We start from the raw sequence: 17,481 nt of genomic DNA, 5'->3' as shown, positions 1-17,481 counted from the left end.
TAAAAGGTTCCAAAACCTGTCACAAATCCTATATAATACTTTTATGAGGATTTGTAACGATCATCAAAACCTTCTCAAATTCAACCGACTTGGAACTATTGCTTGGGAATAGACCCGGCGGTTCCTCCGTGTTTATCGAGCATGTCTGATATGTTTCACTAAAGAACACTACATTACAATAATCAAAATGAAACTCCTTCACTTTAATACCGTCAACCCCTGCGAACTTGGAACGGGAATTCCTTCAAACGTTTCTTAAACTATTTCAACAGAAGTTCCCATAGGTATCCTTTATAAAGGCCCTTCAGACATTCTTCCAGAAGGATTCTAAAATACTTCCTGGAGATACATCAAGAATTAAGTAAAAAGTTCCATTAGGAATTCCTGCAGAGGTCTTTAGAAATTAGTCTAGGAGTTCTTGCAGGGATACTGAAGTTTGTTAAGAAATTCTTACAGAAGTTCTAACAGAAATCAGCCCGGGAGTTCGTTCAGAGATTACTCTAACAGTTTCAGGGATTCTTGCAGATATTTTTCGGAGATCGCTCATGAATTTCTTCATGGATTCCTGCAGAAGTTTCTTCATATATTTTTTCTTCAGAGAATCTTATATGAGGATCCGAGGCTACCTCCAAGAGAATGCAGAGATTTCACCAGAATTTTATTCAGGGGTTCCTATATAAGAGTTTCTTTTAAGATTCCTTCAGGATATTCTTTGGGGATACCTCGAGAAGTTCTTTTAGAGATTCTTCCAGCAGTTCTTCCAGGGATCGCTCCTGTTTTTTTTTTCAGATTGTAGATTGAGATTTTTCCAGGACGACTCACAGATACCCCAGGAGTTACATCAGAGATTTCTCCAGAAGCTCAAACAGGAATTCCTACAGAAGTTCCTTCAGGGAATTTTGTAGGATTTCCTTCAAAAATTTTATTAGGATTATGATCAGGCATATTTCCAGGATATTCTTAACCTTCATCCAGCCAACGTACATTTTCAACCTTCGGAAAAGCACAAAAATGGTCATAACTTTTTTGTTTTTCGATGGATTTTGATGAAATTTTCAAAACTTCCCGAAAAACTCTTCTAGTTTATGATGCCGGGGACATGGGTGCCTGGTCCACATAATTCCGGAGTTATTCCGGATTGTCTTGGGGTACCAAAATTGGCCACATACTTTGCACAACGTATATCTCAAGATCCCGATGAGATAGAAGTATAGTGTCTTTGGCGAATTTGTTCAGCAGGTTAAGAACTAACTGGCAACGGCAACTTTGGTTCACGATTCGGCCACTAGGCGGCGCCAGTGTCGAAAATGTGCAAACCCTCATATCTCAGAAACCTGATAAGATAGAATGATGCTGTCTTCGGCAAAATTCTTCAGCAAGGTCAGAACTATCTGATAGTAAAGCCTTTGATTTGGGATTTATCCGCTAGATGGCGCAATGTGTCTGAAAAATTCAAACACGTTTATCTCAATACCCTAATGAGGTGCAAGCATGCGGTTTTCAGCAAAGTTGTTCAGTAGGCTAAGAACTATTTGGCAATGGCGTCTTTGGTTCGAGAATCGTCCGCTAGGTGGTGCCAGGGTAAAAAATCTTCAAACTTTTATATCCCAGAATCCTGATCAGATAGAATGATGCCGTCTTCAACAAAGTTCTTCAGCAAGCTAAAAACTGTCTGATAGTTGAGTCTTTGATTCGTGATATATTCGCTAGGCTAATCGCTACACTGTCTTCGACCCCCTGCAGACAAATTTTGTCACCCCATAATATTGCTCCATTTTTTCTACAGGAACTCTTCCGGGAATTTTTCCAGGAATTTCTCCGGGAATTTCTCTGAGAACTCCTCTGAAAAGGTCTCCGGGAATTCTTCCGGATTTTTTCCAGGATTTCCTCTAGGACCCATATCAGGAATTTCAGCGGAGATTCCTTCAGGAATTCCTTCGGTGATTTCCCCAGGAATTCTTCTGGGAATTTATCCAGGAGTTCTCCAGGAATTTCTCCGGATTTCCTCAAAGAATTTTCCCAAAAATACCTCCATGAGTTCCTCCGGGAATTATGAATTTATTCGGGATTTTGCCCAGGAATTCTTTCAAGAATTTCTCCGGGCTGGATTTCTCCAAGAATTTTTCTAGGAGTTCCTCCAGGAATATCTCCGGGAATGTCTCCGTGAATTTCTTCGGAAATTTCTTCAGAAATTGTCCGGGAAATCCTCCAGAAATTCTTCCAGGAATTCCTCCGGGAATTCCCCCAGAAATTCCTCTGGGAATTTCTTCTGGAAAACTTCCGGTTTTTTTTTCTCATCCTATGGGAATTTCTCCAGGAAGTCTTCGTTCAGGAAGTCTTCCGTGACTGCTTTTTTAAGAAAACCCTCTGAGAATTTCTCCAGGAATTCCTCTGAGAATTTCTCTAGGAATTCCTTCTTTGTTTTCTCCAGGAATTCCGCCGGGAATTTCTTCCGGAATTTCTCCAGGCATGTCTCTGGAAATTCTCCCTGGAATTTCTCCAGAAATTCCACTAGGAATTTCTTCAGGAAATCTTTCCAAAATTTTTCCTGAAATTCCACTAGGAATTTCTTTACGATTCCCTCCAGGAGTTTCTCCGGGAATTCTTCTAAGACTCCCAACAGCAATTCATCCGGTGATTCCTTCAGTAATTTCTCCAGGACTTTTTCCGGGGTTATTTCCAGGGATTCTTTCGGGTATTTCTCCAGGAATCCTCCCGGGGATTCCTCCTGGAATTCCCTCAGGGGATTCCTCCAGAGATTCTTCCAGGAATTTCCTTCGGGGAACAAGGATTCCATGAGAAATTTCCTGAGGAATTCCTGGGGAAATTCTACTTCTGTGATTCCTCCTAGAATTCCTTTGGGAATTTCTTCTGGAATACTTTCGAGGATTCCTCTTTAAACTCCTTCGGTGATTCCTACTAGTATTCTCTCAGGAATTTCTCCTGGAACTCCTGCAGAGATTCCTTCCGGATATCTTCATTGATTTATCCCAGAAATCATTTGAGGATTCTTTCTTGAATTCCCTTGGAAATTCTCACTGGAATTGAAAATTCCTGCTGGATTTTCTTTGGGATTTGTGCTGCAATACATTCAAGATATCCTCTTGGAATTTCTCTTAGAGTTATTTCCTACGAGGATTCCTCCTAGAACTCCTTTGAAAATTTCTCCCTGAATGCCTTCGGAGATTCCTCCTAAAATTCCTTGGAGAAGAGGAGAGGATGTCTCTGGAAATTCTCCCTGGAATTTCTCCAGAAATTCCACTAGGAATTTCTTCAGGAAATCTTTCCAAAATTTTTCCTGAAATTCCACTAGGAATTTCTTTACGATTCCCTCCAGGAGTTTCTCCGGGAATTCTTCTAAGACTCCCAACAGCAATTCATCCGGTGATTCCTTCAGTAATTTCTCCAGGACTTTTTCCGGGGTTATTTCCATGGATTCTTTCGGGTATTTCTCCAGGAATTCTCCCGGGGATTCCTCCTGGAATTCCCTCAGGGGATTCCTCCAGAGATTCTTCCAGGAATTTCCTTCGGGGAACAAGGATTCCATGAGAAATTTCCTGAGGAATTCCTGGGGAAATTCTAGAGGGATTCTCTGAGGAATACTTGGTGAAATTCCCAGAAGATTTTCTGAGAAAATCTCGAAAATTTCCTTCAAAAAATTCCGGAGGAATTTCAGAAGAGTCCCCGGAGGAATTCCTGCAAGAATTTTTGGAGGATTTTCTGGAAGATTTCCAGAAGAAATTCTCAAAACAATTCCTTAAGGATTTCCTGGAGAAATCTCCGGAGACTTTCTCGGAGGAATTCCTGGAGAAATTCCCGTATTAATTTCAGGATAAATTCCCTGAGTTATTCGTGAAGGAAGTCCTAGAGGAATTCCGGGAGAAATTCTCGAGGGTTTTAGGAGAAAAAAAAGTCACGGAAAACTTCCTGAAGAGATTCCTGAAGAAATTCTCAGATTTTTTTTTTTTGAAAAAAAAAAAAACGATAGTTTTCCTCAGAAAATTCCCGGATATATTCCAGGCGAAACTCCTGGAAAAATTGCAGGAGAAATTCATAGAGAAGTTTTTGAAAGAATGCCCCGGAGGAATTCCTGAAGCAATTGCCGGAGGAGTTCATGGACAAATTCCTGGGAAAATTCTCAGTGAATTTTCCGGAGAAAATCTTGGAAAAAAGTCCGGAACAATTCCTGGAAAATTTTCCAGAAGAATTCATGAAGAAATTTCCGAAGGAATTCCTGAAGGAGTTCCTGATGGGAGTCCTAGATGAAATCCTGGGGAAATTTCCGGAGGAATCCCCGGAGGAATTACAGGTGGATTTTCTGGAGAATTTCCCGTAAAAACTTCTGGAGGATGTCCTAGTAGAATTCCCAGTGGAATTCTTGGAAAAACTCCTGGCAAAATTTCCAGAAGAATTCCTGTAGAAATACCCGGAGACATTCCCGAAAAAAACGGAGCAAATAAAACAATATTGTAGGGCGACAAAATTTGTCTGCCTTTTGTACCACCGTACTCGACCGTCTACTATCCATTTGGCCTCTTAGCTTGAACAACTATGCTGAAAATGGAATACTTCTTGTTCATTAGGGTGTTCATACAAATATTGTCTTAATACTAGATGGAACCTATCGAATAATATCAGATCCAAGGACACCAGATATGTCTTACTTCCTCTTTCGGAACAATTTGCTGGACGTTTTTCGATTTTTGAGATAATTTTTTTTGAATGTTTTGATTGCTGGTGTCACCTAGCGTCGCCATTGCCGGATAGATCTCAACCTGCCGAACAATTTTACAAAAAGCCATGCTTTTAGCTTATAACAGTAACGAGATACACGTGTTTCAATATTATACACAAGGTGCCACCTAGCATATAAATCACGAACCAAAGACTCAACTATCAGACAGTTTTTAGCTTGCTGAAGAACTTTGTTGAAGACGGCATCATTCTATCTTATCAGGATTCTGGGATATAAAAAATTTGAAGATTTTTTACCCTGGCACCACCTAGCGGACGATTCTCGAACCAAAGACGCCATTGCCAAATAGTTCTTAGCCTACTGAACAACTTTGCTGAAAACCGCATGCTTGCACCTCATTAGGGTATTGAGATAAACGTGTTTGAATTTTTCAGACACATTGCGCCATCTAGCGGATAAATCCCAAAGCAAAGGCTTTACTATCAGATAGTTCTGACCTTGCTGAAGAATTTTGCCGAAGACAGCATCATTCTATTTTATCAGGTTTCTGAGATATGAGGGTTTGCACATTTTCGACACTGGCGCCGCCTAGTGGCCGAATCGTGAACCAAAGTTGCCGTTGCCAGTTAGTTCTTAACCTGCTGAACAAATTCGCCAAAGACACTATACTTCTATCTCATCGGGATCTTGAGATATACGTTGTGCAAAGTATGTGGCCAATTTTGGTACCCCAAGACAATCCGGAATAACTCCGGAATTATGTGGACCAGGCACCCATGTCCCCGGCATCATAAACTAGAAGAGTTTTTCGGGAAGTTTTGAAAATTTCATCAAAATCCATCGAAAAACAAAAAAGTTATGACCATTTTTGTGCTTTTCCGAAGGTTGAAAATGTACGTTGGCTGGATGAAGGTGAAGGGATCTTTCATGGATTTTCTAAAGTATTCATTCACGATTTCCTTCTGGAATTCCTCTAGGAATTCTTTAACTCCTGCAAATCATTTTCCCTGCCCGGAAAGAATCCCTTTGGGAGATTCCCCCTGAAATTCCTGCAGGAATTTCTACTGTAATTTCTTCGGGGATTCCTCCTGGACTTCCTTCAGAAACTCCTTCAGGAACTCCTGAAATTCTTTCGAGCATTCCACTTGAAATTCCTTAGGAGATTTTTCCTAGATTTTATTTCGGGGATTCCTCCTAATATTCCGTCGTGGATTCATCATGGAATTCCTTCGCGGTTTCCTTCTGGAATTCCCTTGGTGATTCCTCTTATAATTACTTCGGAGGTTCCTCTTGGAATTACTTCGGGGAATCCTCTTGAACCTCATCCGGGGATCCCTCCTAGACTTCATTTAGGGATTTCTCCTGGACTTCCTTCGGAGATTCCTCCTGGAAATCTTTCTGGAATTTCTCCTAGAGTTCCTTCGGGAATCTTCCTGGACTTCATGGATTTCTTCTGAAATTCTTTCGAGGATTTTTCTTGAAATTCCTTCGGGGTTTCTTCTTGGAATTTCTTTTATGATTCCTCTTAGAATACCTTCGGAAACTCCTCCTGGATTTCCTTCAGGGACTTTTAATGGAATTCCTCCAGGAGGGCTCCTGAAATTCCTTCGGGATTCCTTCTGGAATTCTTCTGGTGATTTTTTCCTAGAATTCCTCCAGAAATTCGTTTGGAGATTTCTTCTATGCTTCCTATGGAGATTTCTCTTCAAATTCCTTCGAGGTTTACTATTGAAAACCCTTTGTGTACTCCACTTAGAAATCTTTCGGAGATTCCTCCCAGAATTCATTTAGGGATTCCTCGAAGGGTTTCTCCTGCAATTTCTTCGGGAATTTTTCCTGGAATTTCTTCAGGAGTTCCTATTGGAAGTCCATCGGGTGTTACTTCTGGTTTTTCTTCAGGAATTCATCCAGGACTTCCTTTGGGGATTCCCTCTGGAATAAAAACGAAGATACCGTTCCGTCGGAGATTCCTTCCAAAATTCTTTCGAGGATTCCTTTTGGAATCTCTTTGGGGATTCCTCATAGATTTCCTTTGGGAATTTCTCCTCGAATTGCTTCGTGAATTCCTCCTGGAATTCTATCGGAGATTTTTTCTGGACTTCCTTTGAATATTCCTCATGGAATTAGAATTGCTTTGGGGTTTCCTTCTGGAATTCCTTCTGTGATTCCTCCTAGAATTCCTTTGGGAATTTCTTCTGGAATACTTTCGAGGATTCCTCTTTAAACTCCTTCGGTGATTCCTACTAGTATTCTCTCAGGAATTTCTCCTGGAACTCCTGCAGAGATTCCTTCCGGATATCTTCATTGATTTATCCCAGAAATCATTTGAGGATTCTTTCTTGAATTCCCTTGGAAATTCTCACTGGAATTGAAAATTCCTGCTGGATTTTCTTTGGGATTTGTGCTGCAATACATTCAAGATATCCTCTTGGAATTTCTCTTAGAGTTATTTCCTACGAGGATTCCTCCTAGAACTCCTTTGAAAATTTCTCCCTGAATGCCTTCGGAGATTCCTCCTAAAATTCCTTGGAGGATTTCTCCTGAAGTTCCTTCAAGGATTCTTTCTGGATATTTCTCAATGGTTCCTGCTAGAAATTCTCTGGGGATTCTTTCTCGAATTCCTTTGAAAATTCTTCCTGAACTTCCTTCATGGATTCCTTCTGGAATTCTTTCTGGCTTTCATCCTGGAATTCTTTTGGTGATTTCTCTTAGAATTGCTTTAGTGATTCCTCCTGAAATTCCTTCAGAAATTCCTCACGTAATTCCTCCTGGAATTCCTTCTTGAATTTATTTGGGGATTCCTTCCATTTCCGCTTGGAATTCCTTCAGAGATTCCTCTTAAAAATCTTTGAGGATTTCGCTTGCAATTCCTTCGGTGATTCCCCCTGGGATTCCTGCAGAGATTTCTCCTGTCATTTTTTCGAAGATTCCTCCTAGACTTCCTTTGAGGATTCCTCCTGGAACTCCTTCAAGGATCCCTTCTGGAATTGCTTCGGGATCCCTCACGGAATTCCTCCAAGGATCCGGGGATTTCTCCTAGAGTTCCTTCGAGAATTCTTCCTAAAAATCCATCGGGGATTTCTGCTGATATTCCATTGGGGATTCTTCCTGGAATTCCTTCGGGATTCCCTCTGGGATTTCCTTTGGTAATTCCTCTTCAAATGTCTTCGGAGATTCTTCATGGAATTTTTTTAGGCAATTCCTTCTCGAATTTCTCGAATGATTTTGAGGATTCCTGCTTGAAGTACTTTGGAATTCTTCCCGGATATTTTTCGTCGATTTCTCCTAGAAATCCTTAAGGGATTTCTTTTCGAATTCCGTATGAAATTCCTTCGAAGATTCTTCCTGGATTACCATCTGAAATTTCTTGAAAATTTCAATCAGGGATTTCTTTAGAAGTTTCTGCAGGGATTAGTCCAGGAGTTACTCCTGGATTCCTCCAGGAGTTTCTGCCTCCACCTGGAATTCCTTCTGAGATTCCTCTCTGAAATCATTCGGGGATTTCTTAGTGTAAATAGATGGACCTAATTATAAAATTGATTAGCTTCTGAAAATTCTAAGAGAACGAAACAGAAGCTGTAGCAAAATCGACATTTTATTGCCCTTCATTAGCAATGGAGTAATGCAACATGTACTACACTAAGGATACAGGTAATATCACAATCACTGTCGAAGTGACTGACCCGAACAGAAATAAAGAAGGTATTTATTCAAAAGTAATAGTTTATCATCAATGGTCATGAAAAAGTTCAGACTACAAATTGTAGAGCGTAATGACAACTTCTTTGCTTTACCAATATTGACATTATGGTCAAACTTTGGTCACGACGATTCACGCCGCCGCCGAAAGCTGCCACCGGCGTGACACCGATGACGCCGCCGCCGCCCTCACGCCACCGCCGAGCAAAATAAAGTCGGCGCACAGGTCTATCCAGGGATATGTTGAACAGCAGGCATGAGAGTCCATCACTTTGACGCAGTGCCCGGCAAGATTGGAACGAACTAGACGGATCGCCTGAAATCTTTACGCAGTTTCTTACACCATCCATCGTCGTTTGGATCAACCTAATGAGCTAAAGGAGAAGCCGTTCTCGTCCATGGTTTTCCATAGCTTTCTGCGGTCGATACTGTAGTAAGTATATCCACTGCCTTGAAGTCGATGAACAGGTGGTGCGCTGCGACCTGGCATTCGCGGAATTTTCGGAGGATTTGCCGCACGGTGAAGATTTGGGCCGTTGTCGAGCGGCCGTCACCGTAACCGGCTTGATAACTTCCCATAAACTCATTCACATTAGGGGAAAGCAGAGATGCATTTGAACGTGTTCTGTTCATGTTCTGTTCAAAACCTGCGCTCACGTGAGCCGTGTTCAAGTTCAAACAAAGTGGGTGTTTGAACACGGGGCACTGTGTAGCTAATAGAGATAAGTGACATTTCATCACACGAACACTAGCTTGAATTTTTCCATACACAAAAATGCACGCCAATTCAAAGGCTATTCAGATTGCATATGAAAATATTACCCAACTGATTTGGGTAAAACGGCTAAATAATGATAAAACTAACAACCGGGGTAAGAGTGCACATATTTTCCCCCAAGTTTCACTACTACATCTACAAAAGAGACACGCATACATTTGAACGTGATTACCACTATAGCAACTGATTCGCGACCTTTGCAATCACTCGGTCATCATCGCTGGGGCGTGCGTGTCAGTTGTGCAGATTTTCACAAGGTTTTTGCGACAGCGCTGGATGTGAAATATCCGTACAGCTTACTAAAAAAAAAATGGCTAGTTCTCTATGAACAAAATGTCAGATCTCTTCTCTTATGAGGTTTTCCCACCAAGAGGAGCCTCCTCCTCCAAATTCAAAGGGCTCATTACACAGTCAGTTCTTGTACCTACAACAATTTCTTCTCTGTGATGTGTTGTTGAACCGTTGCTCCGCGGTGCTAGTCTAATGCTAGGATCACATCGAAGTAACGACACGGCGTGTGGAGCCGCACGTCATAATATCGTTGGAACAAAAACTATGTCCAGGGCTTGGCCCGTATCTGACCTGGTGTTATCTCGGCCCCCAACATCCTACATAACGACATAGAATTCGGCACGCACAAGGACTTGGTAATTCGAGTAGACATCCATCAAATCAGTAGGGAACGGAAGTGATTACGATCACCTGCGCTGCAAATGCGGCGTCGTAAAACTTCATGATTTTTATTTACTTTCGGCTAATGATCTGAGCTGTCAATTTTGAACACCATTTCGTGAGTAATCTAGTTGCCCAGATTGTGTTCAAAAATGTGAACACGCACGTAAGAGCAATCAGGGAACATTTTCGGCACGCTCACAGAACATGAGCGTTCAAAATGCATTGTTAAACTAGCTGTCCCGGCAAACTTTGTCTTGCCAAGCTGTGGTGGTTTGTCAACTGTTGAGGTAATCTCAGCAACGCACTCTAGATTGATTTAATTTTGATCACGCTGAATTTGTTCCCGGCTCATGGGGGATCATCAGGATTTTTACAATTTTCATACCCTTTTAAATGATTTTTGTAACTTTTTCTGCATATAAACACAGCCACCATGAATACGAATCAAACCCTGCATAAGTCATCCTGATCGGTTCGCCCGTTCGTGAGTTTTGTTGCCTCAAAGGGACATCAAACTCATTTTTATATATATAGAAGAATAGGGTATTGTACCATTTGGGCAGGTGTACCCATTTTGGGCACTTGCTGCTATAACTAAGTCAATTTCTAACCGATTGATTGAGTTTTTGTATAGAGTTGGATACTGTACGTGCCTAACTCTCTACAAAAAATTCAAATCAACCCGTTTGCAATTGACTTAGCTATAGCGGCAAGTGCCCAAAATAGGTACACCTACCCAAATGGCACAAGACCTTAGTTTCAACGTTGTTGGTGATTTGACCCAGAATTGGACTGGCACAGTAGTGAGCACACCGCTTTAAATGTTACTGGGCAGGATTGCGCTGGATTGAGTTGGTGGCTTGGTGTGTTCCTGATTAGATTCTAATCCCACAATAGCTGATTGTTGCATTTCTTGAATTTTTACTAAAACGGTATTCAATAGATTCACTAAATAGGTTATCATTGTTATATTTTGTTTCTGACAGATTCCCGTGATTGCATCACAGCGACACTTATTCCTTACGTTTGGCCCAGTGTAGTCATGCGCCTTCCGAATGGAGCAAAATGGAAGCCGTCACTTCAGGAAGTCTGTGATAGCAGCATTATTTTCATGAAATCCTTGACCGAGTAAGAACTGGAGCTTGCAAGCCTTCACAATCAAAACAGAAAGAGGGGACTGCCGGATTATCCAGTGATAGTAGTTGTCGGCGAGGATATCAGGGCACAGTGGTTCCATTTGTTCAGGGAAGCGGTCATAAATCATTTTCTTCGTTTTGTGAAGGGCAGAATCATTATAAGTGACCAGAAATAGCATGTTATGACTAAAAAAGGATATTCCAGTTCATTCATGATCATCACTTGAAAAATATGAACTTTGGTCTTTTTTTTATGATAAATGAAAATATCATTAAAAAAAACCTTTATTTTGCACAGAAATCAGTAATCAAATATTTTTAATTATTATGAAGATTGGGTCGAATTTTGAGGAATTTCTGCTAAGCACGACTGTATCATAATAGATTCTTGTGAATAGAATCAGTATTAGCATTATAATTGTGATTTTATTAGTAAGTTCTATTTCTATTGCAATAAAATAAATATATGAAACTGAATATTTTTTCAGAAATAAGGTAGTTTGCATTGTCGAAACACAAAAAAAATCATCACATATCGAATTAGTATGTATAACTACAGTACCTAATGCCCAAAAGCGATAATTCTGAAACAATAGTAACAATAGTGCAATTACAAATTGACTCTTGTGGAAATTATTTCAAACAAATATTCAGGATTAATTCACAAAACGTACGTAAAAGGAAATTTTTCAACCATACAAATATTGCTTTACACAGTTATATGTCATATAATTCATGGGCCTGCGTTTTGCACAATAAAAAAGATTCAAGTATCTGTCCAGTCGTATTTGTTTCTTACAATTGCATTGCAACTGCTATCCAGTAATATAGTACATGGAATTTTAATCATGTATAGCTCTAACCCAATAAAAGAAATATATACAAATACCCCTCGTCATTGCAATTTAATCAGCGTCTGCTATTTTAAAAGAAATCAATTTGTACACTAAGATTTAACGTTAATGAATTTATCAAATATTCCGATTTGGGAAGGGAATATGAGGAGTAAATACGCTCTTTTAGTAAATATTACTAAAAGAGTGTATTTACTCCTTCTTCTTCCAGCACTACAGTATTAGGTACTGAATGGATTTTGAGGAAATTTTTTAAATGTTGGCAGCAAATGCAAAACTTCTTATCAAATTCCACAATTACAGAGGTAAGTTTTGACGAGGCTAAATACGAATGGTTGTTATGCAACTATTGAGGTATGAATACCTCAATACCACCAGAGGTGTACTTTTTGTTCATAATAAAAAAAAACATTTCCAAAGATTGTTTTCAAATAAAATAACCCTTAATTATTGTAAAAAGCTTTGAAATATCTCCTGTAAAAATTTCAGTCATTTTGGTACGCATTTAAGACAATTCCAGAAAATCTAGTGTATATATAATTTTGTAGTTATTTTAATACATATTTTTTATAAAAAACAACGGGTAACTTCCAATACATCCTGCAAGCTTGTATGCAGATATTTGCAGCTACAACCTTCACAGATTGATTCTCCTACTCAAATCTGATCATTTGCTGGCGGACGATTGATTAAATGTGGTTAAGAACATGTTTGAAATGTAACATGAATTTTTATTATGTATATATTATATTGATAAAATTATGTACCTATAACTCACATCCCCATTGGTCCAAAAACATCCCGATCCGGTTTTTAGCGCTTCGAATTGGAAGATAAACATCTATTCTGATTCTCTGCGTTGAAAACCGATTGAAAATCTACTTGCTTTTGTTATACGAAGACGCTGAGTACTACTCAAAAGTCATGTGATTTTTCGACAAATTTAAAGAATGTAAAATTGCATAACAGTACCCACGCTCTCATGCAAAATATGCAACAGAAACTTACATAAAAATGGATTTTCTGCATTCTTGGGAACATTATTGATTTATAAAAATTATACAAACTCATAAATTAGACAATCAATTTTTCGATTTTTGGCCTATGGCGGTACCACTGTGCAGGGGAGCCATTCAATTCATCGTATGCTTCAACGATATCGCTTACAAAGCAGAAACGTTCCTGAAGGCTCTGGACATCACTTTCAAGATATGCAAGGCCTATGGAATAGCCTTTCCGTTGGAAGCTACGGGGCCCTGGCAGTTCATCGCGAGCTACTTCTACGATTTTGACGTTCCAAACGATCGATACAAAGCCAGAACCCTGATGCATATTTCGACGCTTCGTAACCATCTGCATTCGATATGATTAAATGTTTCATTCCCGGTTGCAGCTGGAAGACTGCATGCCCCAATCTCTTCAGTCTTCATTTACGACGGCTGCATGAACCGATCGACGTGTATACTTGCTCAGAGTTGAATTGCGGAAGGAGATTTAGCGTAAGGTGTTCTTTTATAGCCCACGTTGAGAAACATATTAGGAACGGAGCAGGTGAAATTGAAAGTAGAAAATACAGAGAAACAAACGTAAATGAAAGTGAAATGTGTTTGATAAATAGCAGATTAGAAAGCGATTCCTTAATAAGTGAAAACATTTTAAACGATGCAACAAAAGAAGAAAATGAGCAAATAGTTGAACCAGATGAATCTGGAAATAGAAGCGAACCGGCACCACTAATTAACATCGAGAAGTTATCACAAGAGTTTTCACGTTTGAACGTTGGATTCAACCTCAAATGGTTAGACAAAAGTTCCGTCTCTCGTAAGCTCGTCTTTGAATTCCAAGAGCATGTTCGTGCTTAAAATATTGGCACCAATTGAAAATGTTGTAAATATAATGTCAGATGCCGGACTCATTTCCTCATTAGGAAAAGATGCTTTAAATTCTATGTTTACGATGTTCTCCAATGTGCATTCAGAATACCAGTTTGTTCGTCAATTGAAATCAATGCAACTCTATGAAGATCCGATTTACTTTACCATAAGTAGTGAGTTACGGCCTGGCGTGATCGACCATAAGCTTGATTAGATAGTCGATGATGTTAAAGGAGTTTTGATGCCGATCCGTTTCCATTTGAAAAAATACTTGGAATCGGCAGGGATGATGTATGCAATTTTCGATTGCTTAAAACCTTCAACAGACGGAGTCATTAGATCATTGATAGACGGCAAAATCTGGCGCGATAAGGTAGAAGACACAAAAGAAAGAATTGTAATACCTATCAATTTATTCATTGATGATTTCACCACTAGCGACACTGTTTCTCCACACGCGAGTAGTACCAAAATTTATGGAGTTTACTACTACATTCCATGTTTGCCTCCACATGTGCTCGCAAAACTCCAAAATATACACGTAGTCTGAGTTTTCCTCTCAGAAGATCGAAAACGGTTTGGAAACAGTCAAACGTTTTTCAAATTGGTAGAAATATTTTCGGATTTGGAAACTAACGGTTTGAACATCATGTATGAGGGAAACGAAATTCGTGTAGGGTACCTGTACCAGTTATCGCACTACCTAAGGATAACTACTTCTACAAAAATAAGAAGAAGACCAACGAATGTCGCCGATATGTCAAATGATAGATTTGTTTTCATACTTTACAGGAAAAATATGAAATCTGAGCCAAACCCACTTTTACTGATGTCAATTTCTTGATTTTGCTTTGGCTGACCAAGCCATGTGGGAAATTACACTGTTGAAAATGCTTTGACATCCATGTGCACAACAGAACATGTGCTCGATGAACAAATTGAGATTTGAAATTATGAAAAGAAATCCACGTACTCCGGTGAGACTCGAACTCACGACTCCCAATTCGCTAGACGGGCGCTTCTATTCCTTCAAGCTACGGAGTCACTCGACTATCTCCGTCGCCAGCAGGCCTAGAACTGAACTCGATTCCACAATCGCACATGGTTATCTTCTTTTCACAATCCAAACCCCCTTCGGATGGGATTAGATGAACATCTAACACATTTGTCTGTGGATGTCAAAGCATTTTCAACAGTGTAATTTCCCACATGGCTTGGTCAGCCAAAGCAAAATCAAGAAATTGACATTTGTAAGGTGCTACGGTCACCCTTACCGTATTCGGTCGGCCGGGGACCGACCCGTCGAGAGTCCGACTGCACACTAATTGCCATACCAATAAGTGATTGGAAGGCAGTGCCCGAAGCTCTCGACAATTAAAAATAACTTCCTCTCCCGCTTTGACATACATGTGCACAACAGACAATGTGTTAGATGTTCATCTAATCCCATCCGAAGGGGGTTTGGATTGTGAAAAGAAGATAACCATGTGCGATTGTGGAATCGAGTTCAGTTCTAGGCCTGCTGGCGACGGAGATAGTCGAGTGACTCCGTAGCTTGAAGGAATAGAAGCGCCCGTCTAGCGAATTGGGAGTCGTGAGTTCGAGTCTCACCGGAGTACGTGGATTTCTTTTCATAATTTCAAATCTCAATTTGTTCATCGAGCACATGTTCTGTTGTGCACATGGATGTCAAAGCATTTTCAACAGTGCCACTTTTACTATTTTTTACGGCGTGTGCCAATGATAGGAACCCTGTACCAGTTATGGACATACTTTTTAATTTCGGTTCCACTTCGCACTATTTACATGCATTCCTTATGGGATTTGCCATAACTGGTACACTATGGCGAAATAGGGTGCAAGGAAGCCGAAATTTTAAGGAAAATGATTTATTTCTATCATAATTTGAGCAAAATGTGAAATTTGAATGAGTGCAATCATCTTTTATGAGCGTGATCGATTGTTCACATATTTTTTCTTGATGATTTGCATCGTTAAAGGTTGAAAATCAACTATGGCGAATTTGAGGTACTATAGCCATAACTGGTACACTGAGCCTATATTTTATGATCGGTTTCGTCACTGGAGACAATCTGGGGCTTAGTGAAATACTTAATTTAGCGGGTTGGATGGCCTCATATGCCCAATCTACAAGAAAGGGCACAGACTGGAGTGTGCCAATTACAGAAGGATTACCCTTTTAAATTCGGCGTATAAGATACTGTCGCGTGTCCTGTTCAACAGACTGCGACCTCTTGAGGAGTCCTTCGTCGGCGAATACCAGGCTGGTTTTCGTGAGGGCCGATCAACGACGGATCAAATGTTTACCCTGCGGATGATCTTAGATAAATTTCGGGAATATAACTTGCAGACTCACCGTCTGTTCATTGATTTTAAAGCAGCGTACGATTCAGTGAAAAGAAATGAGCTTTGGCAGATAATGTCAGAACATGGTTTTCCGGCGAAACTAATTAGGCTGATACGCGCAACGCTGGATGGATCAAAATCAAGTATTCGGATCGCGGACGAAGTGTCTACGTCGTTTGTGACCTTGGATGGGTTGAAGCAGGGGGATGCTCTTTCAAATTTATTGTTCAACATTGCACTCGAAGGAGCGATTAGGAGGTCAGGCGTGCAGAGGAATGGCTCTATCATCACACGGTCGCACATGCTCCTCGGTTTTGCGGACGATATTGATCTCATCGGCATCGATCGTAGGGCAGTGGAGGAAGCTTATGCTCCTCTGAAGAGAGAGACAGCGAGGATAGGCTTGACGATTAACTCTACCAAGACGAAGTACATGATAGCGGGTAGAGACAGAAGCAGGCCTAGTGGTGTTAGTGCTGAGGTAGTGATTGATGGGGAAGTGTTTGAAATTGTTGAAGAATTTGTTTATCTTGGAACACTTGTGACATGTGACAATGACGTTTCCCGTGAAGTGAAAAGGCGTATTGCAGCAGCGAATAGGGCCTTTTACGGATTGCGTAGCCAGCTTAGGTCCCGTAACTTGCAAACGCAAACAAAATTCGCTCTGTATAAGACGCTGATTCTTCCGGTTGCCCTCTACGGTTACGAAGCGTGGACGTTAAAGGAGGTAGGCCGAAAAGCTTTTGGAGTTTTTGAGCGCAAAGTGCTGCGGACAATTCTCGGTGGGAAACAAGAAAATGGAGTGTGGCGCAGACGCATGAATCACGAGTTGTACCAAGTGTACGAAGATGCGAATATTGTGAAACGTATAAAATACGGCAGACTTCAGTGGGCTGGACACGTAGTGCGAATGTCGGAAGAAAGAATAGCGAAAACAATATTCAGCAGAGAACCCGGTAGAGGTAGGCGACTTCGTGGGCGGCCGCGAACTCGCTGGCTGCACGCGGTTGAAGAAGATCTACGATCCCTACACGTTCGGGGAAACTGGAGGAACATCGCCCAAGACCGACGAAGATGGTGCTCTACTATACGCTCGGCATTGGAGTAAAGTTACTTTGTAGCCAACAAGGTATCAAGGTAGGTAATTTAGCGGAATCGCCTTCAGCCAATTTATATTGCCGCGCTTGCAAACGGCCGAAATCAGATAGAGAAGGAGATTGTAAGGAGATTTTGGACTGTATGAGATCAAAAGCAATGTATGATGAGGATGTTCTTGTAAACGACGTATCCAGAACAGGTATAAAAGGAAACTGTGTACTGAATGAAATACCCTCTGGTAGAGCGAGAAGCTAGATTTGATCGAAATGTTAATTTTACTTGAGCATCCCTATTCTAGTTTAAA

Source organism: Aedes albopictus, chromosome 1, assembly GCF_035046485.1.
Source record: "Aedes albopictus strain Foshan chromosome 1, AalbF5, whole genome shotgun sequence".
Lineage (NCBI taxonomy): Eukaryota > Metazoa > Arthropoda > Insecta > Diptera > Culicidae > Aedes > Aedes albopictus.
This window is presented reverse-complemented; position numbering follows the sequence as displayed.